This window comes from Polypterus senegalus, chromosome 8 (assembly GCF_016835505.1).
Source record: "Polypterus senegalus isolate Bchr_013 chromosome 8, ASM1683550v1, whole genome shotgun sequence".
Taxonomy (NCBI): domain Eukaryota; kingdom Metazoa; phylum Chordata; class Cladistia; order Polypteriformes; family Polypteridae; genus Polypterus; species Polypterus senegalus.
In genome coordinates this window covers 41,069,943-41,092,210 of record NC_053161.1, presented here as the reverse complement: position 1 = coordinate 41,092,210, position 22,268 = coordinate 41,069,943, and the positions used below count along the sequence as shown (strand labels likewise).

At 39.8% G+C, this 22,268-nt stretch overlaps 1 protein-coding gene across 3 annotated transcripts in view; it reads right to left on the bottom strand.

Annotated features, from left to right (window-relative positions):
* The window catches only part of napepld (N-acyl phosphatidylethanolamine phospholipase D), a 77,972-nt gene that overhangs the window by 35,970 nt on the left and 19,734 nt on the right, over positions 1 to 22,268 (bottom strand). The window contains exon 1 of one of the 3 annotated variants that reach the window (XM_039761018.1): positions 3,906 to 4,020. The exons of the other annotated variants lie outside the window; for them this stretch is intronic. The gene's annotated coding sequence lies outside the window, so the exon portion shown is untranslated. Of the gene's footprint in view, positions 1 to 3,905; positions 4,021 to 22,268 lie in introns of those variants that run through there. 3 annotated transcript variants of the gene reach the window in all.

The following is a 22,268-nucleotide window of genomic DNA, read 5'->3' as shown; positions in this document are numbered from 1 at the left end:
CATTTCAAACAAATGTCTCTTACAGAAGTAAAAGAAGCTCAGTATGCAGTTAATTATCGATTAAAAAACAGACAAACATAGGGGAGCACAACCCCCAAGAGGAGCAAAGAATGTCTGGGGGAGGAAAGAGAAACAAAGCAATCAGCCAAAAAGGACAGGCATTGTTCAGGCTTTTAAGTAACCGTAGCGTTGTACAAGAAGCGACAATCGAGAAGATGGTGATTTATTTATTTTTATGATGGAGATTCCAGGGACGCACCCGGCCTTGACCCAACCCGCGCACTCACAGAGACAAAAACAAAGCAAACCGGTAATCAAACAGCAAATAAAGAATGTAATGAAAACAAATGAAATAAGAAAACAACAATAACAACACTACAGCGATTACATATTAAAAACAACAAAGCACAAACAAAACACACACAGTAAATCATGAAAAAGTTCATGAAAAACGACAACGGATAAAATGTAATGAAGAAAATAGATAGTTCAGAGATCCGCACGTTGAATGGGAATGTGCAGATAGTCCTACCGGTATTTCCTGAAATGGTGAAGACAGGTGGATGGGTTCAGAAGCGCTCCTTTCTTTGCAGGATGGCCATGAATCTACTTAATAGTTCTCATGTACACAGGCAGACGGCAGACAATCCAGACACACAACATGATCCAGGACAAAATGAATAAGTACAGGTAACCCAACAGAAGTCAGACTGACAGGAACTTGAAACACAAATTACAAAAACTTTTTTTTTTTTTTTGCTTTTGGTCACCAGCCCCCTTTTTATAAGCTGCACTGACATCCTTTGACCTCAACAGCCCCAGCACCCTCAGCATAAGACCAATCAGAGCCACTGCAGGGACTGCTGGGAATTGCAGTTTAAAATTCTATTGGCTACTTTCACCATCCCAAGTTGTGGCTTTCTCTACAGCGGCTTCCTGTTCTCTCTACAGTACAGTATTGCCACGAAAAAAGTCACAAAAACTGCAGAGGATACTTGTGGTTTCCACTAACAATTATTAGTTAGGTTCTAAGGAAAAATCTGCAAATAACTGAGGCCGCAAACTCTGAACCGTGACTTCCCAGGGGTCTACTGTACATTCTTAGAATGTCAGGTACAAAATAGGAACCAACACTGGATAGGGAAGCAGTCCAGTGCACGATTTACTCTAACACAAACACCACTAACTTACACCAGGACAGTACAAAGTTACAATTTGGCTTAGTATGCACATCTTTGGGATATAAGAGTACCAAAATGGCACAGAGCAGTCAAGGTGAACATGTAAACTACTCATAGGCAGTGATAAAGTCAGTATTCAAACCCAGCTGCCTGGAGTTTTGGAGTAGCAACACTAGGCAATGCATCTCATTATGAAAAAGTATACTTAGAAATGTAATTATATCAGTAGATACATTTTAATTCTGCAACATCTATTTATGATTATTCTTGGCCATATTTCACAGTAATATACAGATATTCTAAACATGCTATTTCTTCTTTGTATCACAATTATCTCATTTCACTAAAACAATGAAACATGAAAATGGTAGCTGAGGGTAAATGTGTGTATTTTAAACAGTTGTTTCATAAAGATACAAATGAGACAAGTCTAGGTGGTGATGACGGCTTCCTTTGACAAATGTTAGCAGCTGCACTTCACTGTACAGCATTACACTGGTCATAGAACCAGACACACATTCCAATGCTAAAACATCCAATAAAACAGTGGTAGTATTTAGCAATCAATTCTGCCACATATATTTTAGAGGAGGAGAAAGAAAAAGAGAAAAAAAAAACACAAGCTACTAATGATCACAAGTTGATTTGTCCAGAAATGTTTATATAAAGAAACACACACACAAACACAATACCAAGTAGATAAGTGCAAGGTTTAACATTTTAAAAATTTGGATAGCTCATGTTAACCACTATTGAAAATATAGTAAACTTTCTCTACTGACTGAGTTTTGTTGCGATGGTTGGCAAAACTGCCTATTCGTATTGGGCTGTACCGTGACACAAGATGTGCAACTAAGCTTAGAGTCTTTTCTACCACCTGTTGTTACTGATATTAGCTCTTGGGCTTTCTAACCCTATAAAAGAAGAAGGAGATGTAATAAATGGACTTAAAATATGAGTGCATTATACATATTGGCATTAAGTTATTTTAGCCTTCAACAAATTCTGGTACATTAAGATATAACATTTATAAAACAGAAGCATGGTGAACACCACTGCTACAATTCTAAAGCAAAGAGAAAGATCAATTTCAGCCACCTCAATCCTTATAACAGTCAAGAAAACACAACCTTAAACACAAGACACACTTTTACAGAGAAATGTTTTATATGTAAATATGCATGTTGTGAAAAGTACCTAAAAAGAAATTGTACTGGTGCATTTTCAAAGGCATAAACTATCAAGTCTAATAAGAAACAGAAAATCACAGGCAATACTCTAAAATGACCTACCAAAGGCTACAATTCTCTCATTAACAATAATAATGAAAGGTGATTTAATTCACTACCCTGTCTACGTGATGCATGACAGAGTAATACTAAATACTCTTTAGAAAAAGGCATTTAGTATTTAGTAACTGTGCTATATACACACCTGTGAATAAACAGGAGAATATAGCTGACTGATTATGTACAGAAAAAATAAGCTATCAGATCTATATAGAGACCACAGAAATTGTCCACTTTTAAAAGGAAGATGAAATAAAACTAAATTTCATGCAGTGGATGCCTCACTGATTGCATGGAGTTGCAACTTACTGTTTAAACTACTATCACTGCTACTTACAAACTCCGAAAATAACTATTATATATTACAGATGAACTACAGTTTTTACACACTAAAATGCCTTACTACTAATTTGCACTTTAGAGATTGACAAAGAAAGTACAGTTGATCAAGCCAATAATTTAATGAGATGGTTGCAGAACTGCACTTTTATGAATAGGCACCTCCCAATTACTGAATTCATACATTTTCAAATGTCATTCTCACTACTGACCCAATCTAAACCAGGAAGTATCGCCTTTAGGGCTTTTTATCGCATCTATGTCGATAAGTTAATCGCGTCACTCATTGAAACAGAAGGTGCACCGGAACCACACAGTGGTCGTTTTTATAGTTCGCATGCACCTGCCACTCGATCAATCTAAACTGGAGTAAATTGCGTAAATTGTAAAATATTACAAAACTTTCAAGAGCTCAAACATTTGGTAGTACAGGTGTTTTGAAATGTATGTAAAATTATATTTACTCGGCTAGTTTTGCTACACAGTATTTAACATATTTGGCCAATATTGCTATATTTTAAAATGGATAAGGCATTAACACATATAAATGGAAAAGATATTCTAGCGCATCTCTACGACAAACACATTATTTTCGCTTGCCGATTATCTACCTGCCCGGTACACGTATTGAGACTCAGTCTTTAACAAAAACAAGGTCACTGGTGATGTCGATGGGGCTTGCCTGTGCAACATCTAAACAACAACCAAAAACAGTATTACTGGAACAGCTCACACTTCCCTCGAGTTACAATAGCAGGCTAGTTAAGAGTTTCTCAACTAATAAATAAAAACTTAACTTGCTACAATCTACTCTCTAAAAAATAAACACGACAATCGTTTAAAACCAACTTGACAAGCTTGTTCGGGTGATGTAACCGTATGAACTACAGGGATTCATTCAAGACAAAACTGCAGAAAATGCAAAGTACCAATATAGCGCCTTTCCGTCTCTAGGCACTGCGCACATAAAACAAAACCATAAGAACTTTGTATCTAAGGGGGCGTTTTTATAAGCAGACGGCAGTTCGATATCAGGAACAGAGCAAGCTACTACGCCATATGCAAGTGAAATCGGGGAAATAAATATTCACAATACCTGTGATCTGCCTGGAAAGGTTTTAATGTGAAATAAACTGAAAACACAGTGAGCGCGCATCTACCAAGAAACCCAAGCGAAGCGATCAGAATCGAGTGTCTCTAGCTGTACAAAAAAGTAGCCCACCAGTGTCTTTGACGTCATTGCCCACGTGAGGTGTGTTGTGCACGGCCCATGTCTACACCCTATTTCATTCAATCTGGGAACACCTACTGCAAGGCCGAGCAATTTCGAACAAGATTCAGCAAGAATGTTCGCGTTTCGTTTGCCCGCTAAGATTTGCAATCTGAGCAGATTTGATATGACAGGATTATGCGGGTTTAGAAAATGAACGGATGGATAGATTCCTGCAGTGCTAAATAACAACTGCATCAGAATCCGTTTCAGGAGATGCGTAATTACCTACGTAATTTTTGGATAAAAACGAGGGAAACTTCCCGATTTATGCTTTAGGCACCATTAAACCTAATTAGATCAAACAGTTGAAATTCGAGATTTCTGTATAGTTTTCCTGTCCATCGAGCAAATTAAACGTTGTGCACAATTTAACTACATCCAATATCCACATCATAACAATACCTATCATCAGAGTCGTTTAATTTCTTGGATTGGAAACCATTCAGAAAGCTTCTTACAGGAACCAGTCCATGGACGCTGTTCATCGCTGGACACACCCAATTATAATACGCCAATTTGAACCAATAAACCAGTACCTTGATCAAAACATTTACACTTACATAACCACCTAGTAGCCCTACTTACAGAATAATCAACAAATAACCGATCATTTTTAAAGAACTCAATTCAGACAATAACGCACTTTGTAGTTAAATATTTTGAATATGCTTAGTTTCTCTTCGTCAGGTTAGCTACTGTTGTACTGACGAAGTGTTCAGCATACCGATTTTTATCTTAGTCTAGTTGCAGGTACAGTATAATTATATAGTATCAGTGCTACTACTACTTCCTATTGATCGTTTTTTTTATCTTAATTCTTGCACTTCCTAATCATTCTTGTATATATTATAACTTGCTTTGTAAGTCACCTTAGATAAAGGCGTCTGTTAAATAAATGAATAAGAAGAAGAAGAATAGCCATAACAAACAGTAGTGGATACCAGAAAGACAAGCCATCTTGGCAGCAGAAGCATTTTGTTTTTTTATCACACAGTTGTGAAATGTCTGACACATAATAATAAGTTAATTTAAGGCTGTGTGTGTCAGGCACCCATTTGAAAACGGATGGACGGACGCAAAGCAGAACTATTATGTTTGTTAAATGTTTCAACATGGCAAAGCCAAAACAGACAAAATTACTCACTTTAAACTTAAAGGCATAACATATACACAGATACATTTTAAAAGTGCTGCTTTTGGAAATGTTCCCAAGATTTGTAATGTGTAAAGGCATCCAATTATCAGTGAAAGGGGCAGTGATGAAAATAGTTAACTCGGTCTAATCTAGATCTGCAAGTCCTATTCAGTTATAGTGCCCAAATTAACATAAAATTGAGATCTGAAGGCTTCTAAGGTCTTGGTTTCAAATCTAATCTATTCCATGCCTGTATATGGGGGTCCCCAAATCCCTTTGCATTAAAAATGTTCCAGGTGGCATAGATAATAATAGACATTGGCAGAGACTACCAGAGCTCTAAAAATACTACTGTGCATCTCCCATACTGCAGTAAATGTAGGGACACAATAATACAATATTTCTTTCTCCTAACAAACTAAAATAAATAAAACATGATTTAGCTTGACTTGTACTGCTGATTTAGTACACTGAAGACATGGACAAGTCTCTTGTCTGTGGCTGAAATGAAGACAAAAAGTTTGTATTCTTAATAACTGCTCTGGGCAGACAGTGAAGTGTAGTTCATAGACATTATTTTAGTAACTTGCTATATAGTAGACAGTTTCACATTTTTAAAGTGTGTCTACTTTTTTCATCTTTTAATCACTGGACCCAAATCCCTACATTCCTTGCAGAATCAGTGACAGCTACAATAAGGCCATACCACATGTAGGTGCTCTGTTGCAGATTTATGGCTTAGTAATTTATTATGATTACATGTATTCAGAAACTACCACCTCTGGTTGGAAATTGTTTCTGCAGTATATAACGGTTATATAGTGCTTTTTGGCCTTAAGGTTCCACATGCAGTATTGTTGCTTGGCTCTTCCATTATTGGGTTTGGACATCACAATGACAACCAAGCAATAGAGAAAAACCTAAAGCTGGTGGAATATGTCACCAGAAAACTGACGGCTCATATATAGATATAGAAATACAGTATCTCACAAAAGTGAGTACACCCCTCACATGTTTGTAAATATTTTAATGGGACAACACTGAAGATATGACACTTTGATACAATGTAGTCAGTGTACAGTTTGTATAACAGTGTAAATTTCCTGTCCCCTCAAAATAACTCACACAGCCATTAATGTCTAAACCGCTGGCAACAAAAGTGAGTACAACCCTAAGTGGGGAAAAAAAAAATGATATATATGTCTATATAGATATATATCTATATATAGATATATATATATATAGATATATACATATACACATATATATACACATATATATACATACATATACATATACATATATATATACATATACATATATATATATTCATATATATACACATATGTCACCCAACACCCGTTTATTGACACAGTCCATATTTACACGAGTGCTCACACAACCCTAAAGTCCCCAAAAGTCCTGGCCATGACACAGTGCCTTCTCTTTCTTCAGGCCGCCTCCTTGCCTCTCCTCCAAGACCTTGTCTTCTCCTCCCAACTCCAGCCATCATATGAAGGGAGGCGGCCCCTTTATATACGCACCCAGATGTTGTCCACGTGTCCTCCAGTGACCTTCCGCCGACACGCCCCTGTGTGGCGGAAGCACCGGCTCTGTACCCGGAAGTTCTCCAGAGCTCCAAAGGCACAGGGGTGCCCCCTGGCGGTGACCATGGGCCCCTACAGGGTAGAGCTTCAAAGCTCTGTACCCGTGGCCCCCAAAGGAACCAGGGCAGTCGCCCCCACATGGTCTGGGGAAGGCGTAAGCCTTCCTCCCGTCCTCCTGGGCGTCCCGGCCGGGTCGCCACCCCAGCCACCTCTGACAATATATATCTATCTATATATATCTATATATATATATATATATATATATATATATATATATATATATATATATATATATATATATCTCTCTCTCTATTTTATATATATATACATATATATACATATATATATATATATATATATATATATATATATATATATATATATATATATATATATATATGTATATATATATATATATATATATATATATATATATATATACATATATATACATATACATACATATACACATATATATAATATATATACACATATATACACATATATACACATATATACACATATATATATATATACACATATATATATATATATACACACATATATATATATACACACATATATATATACACATATATATATATATATACACATATATATATACATACATACATATACACACATACATACATACATACATATACACACACACACACACACTGTACATCCAAGGATTATTTTGATTTTTAAACATATTTAAAACATATGGTTTTTAGATTTTCCATTTTTAACCAATATATAAAAGATCTTAGGACTTCATACCCTTGAACATGCCACATGTGAGAAAAAGGCAGTGTCCAAATTGATTCCAGCAATTTTCAATTATTGTCCAAACGTTCTGAGCTTCAAGTGGATGATAACAGACATACAAGACAGAATCTCCAATTAGTCTCTTCTAGTTGAAATTGTTTTACAATGAATTAAACGTTAAATATAAGTATTCTTTATTTCATTGATGTTTACCAACTTTCATTCAGTACTGGACTGTGAAGTAGCCCTGCTCCTGTTCACCCCCAGCCCGGGATCACAAAATCCCAACAGTGACAGCCAAGAATTAACTTGGCCCACATTTCTTACCTTCTTAAATTTATAATGATCTGCCACTTATATGCCAGTCAGTTAATCATACATTACCAGCAAACTCATATCAATTTTTAGTTACCTCTATCTATATAACCATTTAAGACTCATTCACACTTAAGCACTTTCCTAGTGTTGTAGTGCTAGACTAGAACATTTCTAAACTGCTTGAAAAGTTACTTGCCATTATTTTCAATGACACGTTCATACATTTGAGCAGTGAGTGGTTTAAAAAAAACACTGCATGCAGCAGTTTTAGGGCATTTTCAGCCAAACATTTGTTCCACTGAAATCAATGGTAACCCCAAAAAAAGCTGAGCAAACAAAACAGCGTTTTTGGAAGTTTTTTTACAGAATGTCAATGCCTCTTCCTGGACTGGATGAAGCAACTCTTTGAAACTGGAAAGGAAAGAAAACAATGCCAGTGTCTTTGTCCATGCACATGCATCGGTCTTCTAGTGACAACTATTGAGAGACAGATTAAGGGACACACGCTTGCAATCAAATGCCAAACATTCAGCAAAAGTTGTAAGTATTCATTTAGTTTTAATCAGGTTAAAGTTTAGTACAGATGTGTTAACAAATATGCAGAGTGGTAACACTCTTCCTTACAGTGCTATGTGTTATTTGCATATGCATGTACATTTCTAGATTGATCAGTACTACTGAGCAGGTTGAACAGAGTATTATTACCTGTTTTAACATTGAATACTTAAAATGTGTCAGTGATGCTTCTGAAACAAGAAATTACATTTACTCCCTCCTAAAGTAAATAATATCCATTCCCTTTTTCCATCCCCAATCCAAGCCTCCTGGTGAACACTAGCCAATATGCTCCCAGTGACCAGATCATACCGTTTCAAAACACCTAATAGCAAAAAGCTAAACAGATGCTTCATCAAAATGTTTCTGTTACTGAATTGCACATAGCCCACACTTTTCTGCTTGGCTGTGTGAGAGAGTCCCAAAAACAGCTATGCTCTTCATTACTGCGATGGCCAGGAATAAAAGAAATAATGTCATAGAAGACATTCTTGAAACAAAAACAATCACCCCACAACACAACACCTTACAACCTACAAAATGGAAATGATGTCAATCATGTTTTCCTTGCAAAATGCATCTTTAAAAAAGCTGGACAAACAACTAAAAAATGGCTAAAAAAAAAAAATCAGAAAAACAGTTGCAAAAAGCTTTTCTTTATATTCTGTATACAAGTTTAAACATCTGTGCCTAATTTGGTAGAATTCAGCTGATGAGTACATAATTTTGCAATTTCCCTTTGTTACCAGTGTATGTGACCTTCATCCTTCTGTGACTTTCTTTTGGAATTATCAGATTGAGAAAATGAATGAATCGCCTGCACCAATTCTTTACAAGGTCCAAACAGTAGATTATTGTCAAACATATTTGTTTTAAGACAGACACAAACTCAGCATGGCTGGTAATCTTTGATTTCCTGTCAGACTAGTAATTCCAGCATCAGTCAAATGGGCTAATACAGTTTTTCATAATAATGACTCTGAAGAAAGTTTTGTAAAAGCCCTAATGCTATTATCAGAATAAACACTTCATAAAATTCTGCTTAGATGGGTAGATCAATAGGATAGGTAGACCTCTGCCCAGCAGACTTATTCATATATCCTGTCACCTGCTTCTGCTTTTTTGTGGGATTACAATCAAATTTAAAAAATGAATAAGAACACCCTGCACTAGTAAATTTGCAAACATAGTCAGAAATGAGTAACAAACATCACAACACTAAACAACCCACAGGTATTAACAATGTTACCTGGACAGACCAAATCTCCAAAAATCGTTTTCATTTGATTACATTGTTCTGAGAAATGACTGGACAGTATCTAACTTTAGCAACAGTTAATGTGCCTTGTGGAAAGGTAGATGGATATTTATTTAGAAGTCATAAAAAACTTTTGGACTCTGTTGTTCATTTTCAAAGCAAATGATAAAGGACAGCCAGAGAAATTAAAAGAGGCTATTTGGTGAGAATTCCTTGAAGTGGCAGATTTTAAACTGGCAAATGGGAGCAATTTGAGGACACACTTAAAAATACTTAAACAGCTCTCATGTTTTGCTCAGTTGATGCCTTTTACCTCTTCACTGTCTGTCTCACCATCCACATCCACTCACCTTAAGTGTTAAAAAAAATGTCTTACTGTTCTTTTGTTATGATTACCTTTTATAAGCTGTTACAACTTGTAGTCTTTTGTTATATATCGGCTATAATTGGCACTGTAGTGCTTGTTAAAAAGAAACAAACAAATGCACCTTTTTAAATACAAAACAGTGCTTTATACTTCTGCCTATGTTTATAAAATATGCTTCACTTTAGTATGCAATACCACGCAATATCAGCAATATGTCAAATTAACATATACCACGATTCCAAATAAATAACTAACTTGAAAAATACCAAACTTATACTTTAAGGGCTGTCAGTCTTGTTTCAAAAGCAAATGACTGTGATTTTTTTATCTTTAAAGTGTAGGTATGCTATTTTATTTCTGATGATGTACTGACATTCTCTATAGGATTGGTTCCTGTTTTGAAAGCACTGCTACCAAGACAAAAATCAAATTACGTCAATTAATGGAAATGAATGAATAAGAGGGCAGTGAGAGAGAGATGAAATCGGTAAACTACACGTGTATCAAACAGGTGATACACTAGTAATTGGATGCAAATGACTACCCTCTAGTCTTACTGTGAATGCATTGTATTAAAATGTAAAACAAAAACATTTGAGCAAGGCTGAAACTATTTCTATGTATAATAAAGAAACCCATTTATCCATTTTTGAACCCACTTAATCCAGCTGAAAGTCCGAGGGTGAAGCACTACACACAAACACACACACACACACATTTTCTTACATTTATTAAAAGGTACACTGATATTTCTGGAATTAAATAGAAAAATGAAACAACTTAGTTAACCACCAGTTAACTTTAGGAATTCCCCCATTTGATATATTAAAAAACGGATGTTAAAAGGGAACGCAGAATTCACAAGTAATTTGAGTGCAAGTAGAGACCAGCAAAATTAGAAGTACAGTATATCAGCCTGCAAAAATTAATAGTATTAAGGTTGATCAGAAAGCACTCTAAAAGGCATGTCCTACTCCCTTTTCCAAAATAATTGATAAAAATTTCAATAATCCTTGAGTTTTACTCAGACCAATAGGTAACTTGACAAATAAGAAATATTAATAGCAGTGACTATACATAGAGAGAGAGAATGAGGAGTCTGAGTGCCTGGGCTTGCGAGTGTCCTGGATAAAAACCAAGATCTAGGCCTTTAATGACCTCTTGGGCACAGCCATCAGCAGTGTGTCTGTTTGCGGAGAGAGTGTTGACCTTGTTGAGAGGTTTACTTACCTTGGCAGTGACATTCATGTCTCTGGTGACTCTTCCTATGAAGTCAGTAGAAGAACTGGAAAAGCAGGGGGGGGGGGGGGTTACATGAGGTCACTGGAAAGGGGTGTGTGGCACTCCCAATATCTATGCAAAAAGACGAAGGTCCAAGTCTTTAGAGTCCTGTTGCTTCCTGTCTTGCTATATGTTTGCGAGACAGGGACAGTATCCAGTGACCTGAGACGAAGACTGGACTCCTTTGGTGCTGTGTCTCCCTGGAAAATCCTTGGGTACCGTTGGTTTGAGTTTGCGTCAAATGAGTGGTTGCTCATGGAGTCCCGAATGAGGCACATTACCTGCATTGTGAGGGAGCATCAGTTACGGCATTACGGCACATTTCCCAGAGAGTGATCTGGCTCGTAAGATACTCATTGCTGGGGACCCGAGTGGCTGGACCAGACCAAGGGGTCGCCCACGTAACACCTGGTTGCGGCAGATTGAGGTTCATTTCCGGAGAGTGGGACTGGACCGCGTGTCTGCCTGGGGGGTTGCCGACCGGGATCCTGAGTTGTTTCATTGTATAGTGGGTGCGGCAACGCACTGTACCAGTGCATGCTCCCCAACTTGACTTGACTATACATGTGTTTGATAATAACCTAAATAACAAGATTACAGTTTAAGACATCAGGAAGAACAACCAATTTGAAGTACGAAGCCTCTCTTATACCCAATTTCAACTATTTCTTTTAAAAGCTCATTTGCTCTAATTGTACAACCAACAGTATACACAATTAAAAAAATAATCAAATTGTGCAGCAGTTCTTAAACGTAGCCACTGTTAGACTTCTAATAAAGAAACCAGATTCACAGCCAAGCATTTAAAATGACAACCAAGTATTTCATTTTTGAATCTGCTTCTAAGTTTTTTGAGAAAGTTCCAACTATAAAATTTAAATCCTATCTTAAAATCTACAATCTTTATGAGACATTTCAGCCAACCTTTCACCACCATCACATCACAAAAGCTGTTTAACTCATGCTGTAAAAAGATCAATCAGTCAATATTGTTTATTTATAAAGCGCATGTAAACACAACAAATGTTGACCAAAGTGCTATACAGTGTGTGTGTGTGTGTGTATGTGTATATATATATATATATATATATGGGAAAATTGGAAGTAGCAGAAATAGTAAGGAGGGGTTTCCCCTATCTATGCAATGAATGAGCACGCAAAATGTCAGCTTCCCACATATATGGAAAGTGGGAGAATTAGTGATGAGTCAGTGAGGGCTTTGCCTTTTATATGTGTAGATAGCAAAATACCCGAGCTTCGCAGCGGAGAAGTAGTGTGTTAAAGAAGTTATGAAAAAGAGAAAGGAAACATTTTAAAAATAACATAACCAGGCAAGCAAGGAAGACTCCGTAATAAGGACGGTTGGGTGCACGTATAAGGGGTGCCAGCTAACCTAAAAGGGATATTCAGAGATGACGGCTTTACTTGTCTGTTGTGGAGCAGGAGTCGGCCATGGATGGACGCTAATGCCGAGTCACCTGGGTGAGACGGACTTCATTCTTCAATAAAGGAACTGTCGCCGAGCCAGTGAGACCGCTTCTTTACATGTAAATTAAGTAAACGTGTCCGCGGCGCACGTCAGGATTGGTCGCTGGATTCACTGCAGACTTCAAAGGCTGTGTGATTATAAACTTTTAAAAGAAAGTTCAGATAAAGGACTGGGGAAAGTGTGGGGATTGTGTGTGTCTGGGTGTCTAATTTGTATGTGTACTAGCAAAATACCCGTGCTTCGCAGTGGCATTAAAATTTTTATTAAGAAGAAACTTAAACCTTTTTAAACTGAGGGAAAATATGTCAATAATTATTTGTTAAGGATCTCTTTGTATACCATGTTGTCAGTTCGGCCCTCCGGTTGTAACATGACCAAGCTGAGCGCTGAACTTACTCTTGAATCGGTTTCAGTGTTATGGTTTGTTTCAATTACGACAGTATTTGCAGGATTTGTTGTGTTGAAGTGACATTCGGCATCTTTCAAGCGTTGTAAGCAACGCACATGCAGAACCATAGGTGAAGGGCTTAAGCATTTCACTCTTCTAGTGCTCCTGTGTAGTATAATCTCCTGTACCGTCATCAGTCCACACCTTGAACCTGTCCCAGTCATTCAATACATAAGACACAATGTTCCTCCGGATATCAAGAGTGAGCCTGATATGGCCGTGCAATATGTAACAAAGAGAATGGAAAAGGTAGGTGCCATCTCCGGGCATGGAAACCACTCAGTAAGTGACAGTTCTTTGATCGATAGTGACCACCTCGATAGACATGGTAATGGGGGTTGGAAAGATAAAGGAAATGGGTACCTGAGAAATGTAAAGTAAGTCTAAAATACCTATACAATAACTATAATTGTAATAAGCAAACCATAAAACACCGGAGAAGCCGTGGATTAAACAGAAAGGCTGTAGTTATCAGTAGGGAGACGTGAATCCCGTGGCGTAGCAAGGAAGGGAATGTAGAGACCGGAGCGACGGATGGTCTTATATAGGCAAGCAGCCAACAACGTGGGAGGCGTTGGGATGGGGGACCCAACGCCACCTCACACGGTGGCCGAGCTGCAGGCTATGGACATATATATGTACGCAAGTAGGATTCAGTTAGCGTTGGGAACCCGAGTACAAAATTTCTTGAAGATGGGCCCATAAGTAACAAAGACTGTTGAAAAGTTCAATATGGCGGCCAACAGTGGCATCATACCACCGAAATAAGTACGTACATTGGTTTCGGTTAATGCAGGGAAGCCGCCTACCAAATTTCGTGAAGATGGGGCCATAAATAAGAAAGTTCAATATGGCGGACGTTGTTGACCGTTATGCGTAGAATTTTGAAAAGAAACCTGCTTAACTTTTGTAAGTAAGCTGTAAGGAATGGGCCTGCCAAATTTCAGCCTTTTACCTACACGGGAAGTTGGAGAATTAGTGACATTTGGAAAATTCAATATGGCAGCTGACAGTGGCGTCATACCACCGAAATAAGTACGTACATCGGTTTTGGTTAGCGCAGGGAAGCCGCCTACCAAATGTCATGAAGATGGGGTCAGCCTTTTACCTACACGGGAAGCTGGAAAATTGGTGACGTTGGAAACTTCAATATGTCAGCCGACAGTGGCGTCATACCATCGACATAAGTACATCGGTTTCGGTTAGAGCAGGGAAGCCGCCTACCAAATTTCGTGAAGATGGGGCCATAAATAAGAAAGTTCAACATGGCTGACGTTGTCAACCGCTATGACCGCTACGTAGAATTTCGAAATGAAACCTACTTAACTTTTGTAAGTAAGCTGTAAGGAATAAGCCTGCCAAATTTCAGCTTTCTACCTACATGGGAAGTTGGAGAATTAGTGATGAGTCAGTGAGTGAGTGAGTGAGTCAGTCAGTGAGGGCTTTGCCTTTTATTAGTATAGATATACAGTAATCCCTCCTCGATCGCGGGGGTTGCGTTCCAGAAGCCCCCCGATAGATGAAAATCTGCGAAGTAGAAACCATATGTTAGTATGGTTATTTTTATATATTTTAAGCCCTTATAAACTCTCCCACACTGTTAACATTATTAGAGCCATCTAGATATGAAATAACACCCTTTAGTCAAAAGTTTAAACTGTGCTCCATGACAAGACAGAGATGACAGTTCTTTCTCACAATTAAAAGAATGCAAACATATCTTCTCTTCAAAGAAATGTGTGTCAGGAGCAGAGAATGTCAGAGAGAGAGAGAGAGAGAGAGAGAGAGTGAGAGAAAAGCAAACAATCAAAAATCAATACGTGCTTTTGGGCTTTTAAGTATGCCGAAGCACCGCAATAAAGCGGCATTTTTTACAGGAGCGTCCATATCCTCTAGGCAAACAGCCTCTGTGCAAAAAGCCCCTCTGCTGACACCCCCTCCGTCAGGCACAGAGAATGTCAGAGAGAGTGAGAGAGACAGAGAAAAGCAAACAATCAAGCACCGCGCGGGAAGCATATCGTATATCATTGAGGAGTTTTGCTTAATACGTAATACATGCTCTGATTGGGTAGCTTCTAAGCCATCCGCCAATAGCGTCCCTTGTATGAAATCAACTGGGCAAACAAACTGAGGAAGCATATACCATAAATTAAAAGACCCATTGTCCGCAGAAATCCGCGAACCAGCAAAAAATCCGTGATATATATTTAGATATGCTTACATTTAAAATCCACGATGGAGTGAAGCCGCGAAAGTCGAAGCACGTTATAGCGAGGGATCACTGTAGTTGTAATATAGGTTAAATACATGTGAATATATTTGCACCGTTTATAAATAAGAGATTCTTTCCGTTTCTTTACCTTGCTTTCTTGCATTCTTTCATTTTCGGCAGCGTCTCTATGAAGTTGTGGATTTGCCTGCGAGTATAATAAAGGAATTGTCGCTGAGCCGGTGAGATCACTACTTCTTCCCTCTGAGCCCCTCCCGGATGACTGAGCTTCTCACCCTATCTATTAGGTGAAAGCCCAGACACCGGAGGAAACTTCTTTCAGCCGCTTGTATTTGCGATCTCGTTCTTTCGGTCACTACCCATAGCTCATGACCATAGGTGAGAGTAGGAACGTAGATCGACTGATAAACTGAGAGCTTTGCCTTACGGCTCAGCTCCTTTTTCACCACGACAGACCGATGCAGAGCCCTGTCAATCTCACGCTCCATTCTTCCCTCATTCATGAACAAGACCCCAAGATACTTGAACTCCTCCACTTGGGGCAGGATCTCGCTCCCAACCCTAAGAGGGCACTCCACCCTTTTCTGGCTGAGGACCATGGTCTCAGATTTGGAGGTGCCGATTCCCATTCCTGCCACTTCACACTCAGCTGTGAACTGATTCAGAGAGAGCTGAAGATCACGGCCTGATGAAGCAAACAGGACAACATCATCTGCAAAAAGCAGTGACCCAATCCTGAGTCCACCAAATTGGACCCACTCAACACCCTGGCTGCGCCTAGAAATTCTGTCCATAAAAGTTATGAACAGAATTGGTGACAAAGGTCAGCCCTGGCAGAGTCCAACTCTCACTGGAAACGTGTTCGACTTACTGCCGGCAATGCGGACCAAGCTCTGACACCGGTTGTACAGGGACCGAACAGCCCTTATCGGGGGTCCGGTACCCCATACTCCCGGAGCACCCCCCACAGGATTCCCAGAGGGACACGGTCGAACACCTTTTCCAAGTCCACAAAACACATGTAGACTGGTTGGGCAAACTCCCATGCAACCTCCAGGACCCTGTCAAGGGTGTAGAGCTGGTCCACTGTTCCACGACCAGGACAAAAACCACACTGTTCCTCCTAAATCCGAGGTTCGACTATCCAATGGACCCTCCTCTCCAGAACCCCCGAATAGACTTTTCCAGGGAGGCTGAGGAGTGTGATCCCTCTGTAGTTGGAACACACCCTCTGGTCCCCCTTCTTAAAGAGGGAGACCACAACCCCTGTCTGCCAACCCAGAGGCACTGTCCCCAATGTCCATGCGATGCTGCAGAGATATGTCAACCAAGACAGTCCTACAACATCCAGAGCCTTGAGGAACTCCAGGTGTATCTCATCCACCCCCAGACTCTGCTTTCTCATTGGAAGGGATGTTAGTGGGATTGTGGAGGTCTTCACTCCCCCAACCGACCCACAACGTCCCGAGTTGAGGTCAGCAGCGCACCATCCCCACCATATACAGTGCTGACACTGCACTGTTCCACCCTCCTGAGACGCTGGATGGTGGACCAGAATCTCCTCTAGCCGTATGAAAGTCGTTCTCCATGGCCTCCCCAAACTCCTCCCATGCCCGAGTTTTTGCCTCAGCAACCACCGAAGCCGCATTCCGCTTAGCCTGCCTGTACCTATTAGCTGCCTCTAGAGTTCCACAGGACAAAAGGGTCCGGTAGGACTCCTCCTTCAGCTTGACGGCATCCCTCACTGCCGGCGTCCACCAACGGGTTCCGGGATTGCCGCCACGACAAGCACCGACCACCTTACGGCCACAGCTCCGGTCAGCCGCCTCAACAATACAGGCAAGGAACATGGCCCATTCGGACTCTATGTCCCCCACCTCCCTCAGGACGCGCTCGAAATTCTGCCGGAGGTGTGAGTTGAAGCTACTTCTGATAGGGGACCCTGTCAGACGTTCCCAGCAGGCCCTCACAACATGTTTGGGCCTACCAGGCCTGACCGGCATCCTCCTCCACCATCAAAGCCTACTCACGACCAGGTGGTGATCAGTTGACAGCTCTGCCCCTCTCTTAACCTGACTGTCCAAGACACGTGGCCGCAAGTCCGACAACATGGCCACAAAGTCGATCATTGAACTGAGGCCCAGGGTGTCCTGGTGCCAAGTGCACATATGAACACCCCTATGCTGGAACATGTTGTTCGTTATGGACAATCCGTGACGGGCACAGAAGTCCAATAACAAAACATCGCTAGGATTCAGATCGGGGCCAGGGGGCGGGGGGGTGGTTTGGGATCATTCCTCCCAATCACGCCCTTCCAGGCCTCACTGTCATTGCCCACGTGAGCACTGAAGTCTCCCAGCAGTACGAGGGAGTCCCCAGAAGGTATGCCCTCTAGCACCCCCTCCAAGGACTCCAAAAAGGGTGGATACTCTAAACTGCTGTTCGGCGCATATGCACAAACAACAGTTAGGACCCTTCCCCCCCACCCGATGGCATTGGGTAAACCCCAATGAACAGGCTACAAGTTGAGGGGCAATAAATATGCCCACACCCGCTCGCCGCCTCTCACCGGGGGCAACTCCAGAATGGTAGAGAGTCCAGACCCTCTCAAGGAGATTGGTTCCAGAGTCCAAGCTGTGCGTTGAGGTGAGCCCGACTATATCTAGCCGGAACCTCTCGACCTCACGCACTAGGTCAGGCTCCTTCCCTTCAGATAGTTGACATTCCATGTCCCAAGAGCCACCAAAGTCACACTGCACCGGACCTCCTTGACCCCTCCTACAGGTGGTGAGCCCATGGGAAGGGGGACCCACACTGCCTCTTTGGGTTGTGCCCGGCCGAGCCCCATGGGTTTAGGCCCGGCCACCAGGCGCTCGCCATCGAGCCCCAACTCCAGGCCTGGCTCTAGAGGGGGTCCCTGGTGACCCGCGTCCAGGCGAGGGAAAACGTCCAAGGTTTTTGTTCTTCATAGGAGGATTGGTTGAACCGCTCTTTGTCTCATCCCTAACCTAGGACCAGTTTGCCTTGGGTGACCCTACCAGGGGCATAAAGCCCCAGACAACAGAGCTCCTAGGATCATTGGGATACGCAAACCCCTCCACCACGATAAGGTGGCGGTTCGAGGAGGAGCTAATTGCATACAGTATTTTATATATATCTATGATTTAAATTCTTTTTACTTGCATGCTACCCAAGAACTTTACTTCTTCCTCACTAGATGTCAATAAACAAGATAGAGCTGCAGCAGGCAGCATCTCAGAAAGCAACACTGCCAGCAAAATGGACTATTAGAATGCTTTAAGGCCTCAGGTGGTTTTCACCTTTCACTTACTACACTACAGTTAATTCAAAAATACCAACAAGGATCTTCTTAGAAGTATGGTCATATAACTCCAGCTCTTAAATAACTTTTCACTGACTTCTAATTAAGTTTAGAGCACATTATAAAATTCTCCATCTAACATATAAAGTTATATAATAATTATCCCCCTCACACTCGCACCCACACCCATTTAGTGTTCACACTGAACCTAAGAGTGGCTCAAATCTGATTTTTGGTTAATACCTGATTTATCAATTTGACTGTTCAAAATAATTTTGCAATTGGTCCAAATCCAATATGAGTGTGTACATTTTTCCTAAATGTGCTGCATAAGTGCAAAATTAATGAAAACAAATTTTCTACCAGCATGCTGCACTACTTAACAATGCACTGTAAAGCAAATCTAGTAAAAATACACTACATTAACTGCATATTTTCACAATTAAAAAAAAAAAACTAATACAATCAATGGTTAAAATAATGATATTAAACAGATAAATACAGGGTGACACAGAAAAATGGGAACTTTTGAAACGCATAGTGGCAGCCATGTACATTTGGTAGCACTGTGGAACAGGGACCTTGAGCTGTAAACAATCTCACCATTTAGTAATCATGGATCAGTGGAACGGTCAACATCATGCTTTCACCATAAAAATGTTTTACAAAAACAATGATAGTTTGGAAGGTGCGCAACGTTTTTTCAACTTAGGGCGTCATGGTCGGGTTCCCTCGAAACACGCGACAAAAACTTGGATTAAAAACTCTGAAGAGACTGGATCTGCTCTAGAAAAGAAACCGACAGGATGAAATTTGTGGTATCCCAGCGGAGATGTTGCAGCGATCAATGGGGAACCTCAACAGCAGATTGGAAAAATTTCATACGTACAGGAGGACACCATCTACAGGACGTAATTTTCAGACATTGATAATTTGGATTACTGTCTCTTAAAAGGCAAGTTGTAGTGGTTCAATTGCTGTTAATAATTTTTTTTTTTGTTGGATTTCTTCTATTTTTATTGGGTTTTTCAAAATGTTCTAATTTGTCTGTGCCACCCTGTACATGAAAATTTACATTTAAGAAGTGTGTTAGTCCAAGACTATTTTACAAATAATTATTGCACTGCTGTAAACTCACAATGGTACAGAATTTAAAATTTATATAAAGTTAATATATTTGCATAAGGGAACGCCCCCTTAGCAGCAAAGCTGCAAATTTTCCCTTAAAACCACCAATATTTTTGCACTGTGAGAAATAAAAATTTAATGATAGCAAAATAATTTTTCAATGTGTTCTGACTGTTTTGCGGTGAAACTGTTAAACTGTGGTGTACCTGTACCAGAAAAGCAACATTTCCTTCTCTATTGGACAACATGAATCACATTTTACTAACATTGTATCACATTCAATGAGTAAAATAATGTGATTTTTTTTTATATTTTGGTATTAAGTGATGTTGTTGATCTCATGCAAGTAAATAAGCTGTGTTTTGTTGGTATAAGTTAAACATTACAGTACTGAACTATTTAGCTTGAATTGCTTTGATTTCATGTAATTGTAAGAGGTACATTAAAAACAGAATGAAACATTTTAATATTAATGATGGTAAAACTATAATTGTTGACTGCATTCATTTTACAGAGGTAAACCATACACTGGTCTACTCTCCTACCTGTTCTTTTGACAGTTAAAATTACACATTTTTAAAGAGGTTTTCGGCTCAAGATATTAACTGGTCCATTGCCTAATTAAGGCAAGTAAGAGAAACAAAAAGTACAATTATCACTGCTGTTATTTTTGTGCAGAAACTTGTGGATATGATGGCTCAGAGGTTCTTATGATGGAATTAAAAGATGTGGAGGATTTTAATGCAAAACATTGCTTTGCCATTTTCTGAATGTTGGGGGCGTTTGGGGCTGTATTTGCTACAACATTTTTCTCAAATACAGTACTTACTAACACCTGCTTTGTTTTCATTACCATGCCACATCAGTACCATAATCCATCCCAATTTTTAACTGAGCTATAATGAAGGTTACATAAACATTGAAGTAAAATTACCTGGGGAATGTTCAAACACAGGTCAGATTTAATTTGCACACAGTGTCTGTATTGAATTTAGTACCACATTCAAATGTGGTCTAAAGGTGTCACATATGGATAAAAACAACAAATTGATTTAACCTGCTGTGTGTACACAGTGTTTCAGAACTTATTGGTATTTATGTTCAAGGGTGAACATTGAAATGTCATAATGTAAGCCTCCATAATGTTCCCAAAATAAATAAAATTAGGGTGTAGGAAACATAGCCTTTCACTATAGTGCAACAAGAAGTCAAGCAAAATTACACCCTTTACTGGTTAACTAAAAAGATTACAATGGCTTTCAAGGCAGCTCAGGCCCCTTCTTCAGGTAAGGGCCCGAGCTGCCTCAAAAGCATGCATATTGTATTCTTTTTTAGTTAGCCAAAAAAAGTGTGTCATGTTGTTTTCACTTCTCATTGCATCCATAATAGCCAACACATAACACCCTACTACTATAGGGCAATGAAAACTCTTGAACAAACAACGCGCTTATCAAAATGAAGCCGCATCTTTTTCAGAATGGAAACATATGAAGGCCTGCATAATCACAGAAGACAGTTATGTGTGAAAGAAGTTACATTAAAATTTACAATGGACAAACAGGCATTCAACAAAGGAAAAGTCCTCATTACTGGCAGAATGAAAAGAGAACTGAAAAAGCAAACATTAATAGCACAAATGTAATGTTTTATGAAGCACATACTTGGATGCTATGGAAAGTAGATATTCAATTTTTGTAACAATGTGAGATGTGGTTTTGGAGAAGAATGGAAGGCAGGTTAGAAGAAGCATATGATGTGAAGAAATTAGAGAGAGAATCACATGGATAAGAACAGTTGAAATGAAGGTAGAGGAGATGGCTGAGGCATGTATTTAGGTATGGCAGGCTTCTCCTTGATGGGAGACTAGAGGGAAAAATTAATATGAAACAAAAAAGATGATGTCATTGAACAATAGTATAGACAATAGGAAATAGAGTGTGAAAGGCAAGGTGCAAGCCAGGAAAAGGTGCAGTTAGCATTTCATGACAAATGTGTACCTACACACGGTGGCGCAGTGGGTAGCGCTGCTGCCTCGCAGTTAAGAGACCCGGGTTGGCTTCCCGGGTCCTCCATGCGTGGAGTTTGCATGTTCTCCCTGTGTCTGCATGAGTTTCCTCCCACAGTCCAAAGACATGCAGGTTAGGTGCACTGGCGATCCTAAATTTTCCCTAGTGTGCGCGTGCCCTGCGGTGGGCTGGCGCCCTGCCCTGTGTTGGCTGGGATTGGCTCCAGCAGACCCCCGTGACCCTGTAGGTCGGATATAGCGGGTTGGATAAT